Source organism: Girardinichthys multiradiatus, chromosome X, assembly GCF_021462225.1.
Source record: "Girardinichthys multiradiatus isolate DD_20200921_A chromosome X, DD_fGirMul_XY1, whole genome shotgun sequence".
NCBI classification, from domain to species: Eukaryota; Metazoa; Chordata; class Actinopteri; order Cyprinodontiformes; family Goodeidae; genus Girardinichthys; species Girardinichthys multiradiatus.
Genome location: NC_061817.1, coordinates 10,977,205 through 10,977,855, shown reverse-complemented (window position 1 = coordinate 10,977,855; position 651 = coordinate 10,977,205).

The window sequence follows — 651 nt, the reverse complement described above, 5'->3', positions numbered from 1 at the left end:
TTTTTGACGGTTGATGATTATCCCCTCTTGTAAATCTGTTTTTCTTAGAAGAAACTTAACGTTTTCCTTTGATCGGTTCATTTCAGGTCAGTAGTTGCAATGTGCCATACCATCTGACTCGACTGTTATCACCGTCCACGTGCTGACCACTAACTGTCATCATGAACCAGGACTGTACAATGATAACCGATCCTTGGCGCAGGCCCCTCCCTCCAGGCAGTGGCTAATCCACCCCCTGCTGTTACTTGAGCCCTTGGTCACGTGTCCCCTGTCAGCTGCTACTGTATGATGATATACTTTCCATTTACAACTGATAACTAATTCAAAAAAATGTACACTGAGCTTTGATGCACCATACTACAAATATAAAATGAGAAAGAGCACCGACAATACCGTTTTGCAGTACTTTGCAAAAGTATTTATACTCTTGAATGTTTTTTTGTTTTTTTTTCCTGTATGGTGTGACAGACATAAACTGGTGCACAATGTGAAGTTGGAAGATAAGTAAAAGGTGATATGCATTTGTATTCTCTCCTCCTACTCTGGTAATCTTAAAGAGAGTCCAGTCCAATAAAATCCACCCCCATCTAAACTCTGTCACAACATCTAGCAGGTTTTCCTCCATGATTGTCCAGCTCCATCCATCTTCCC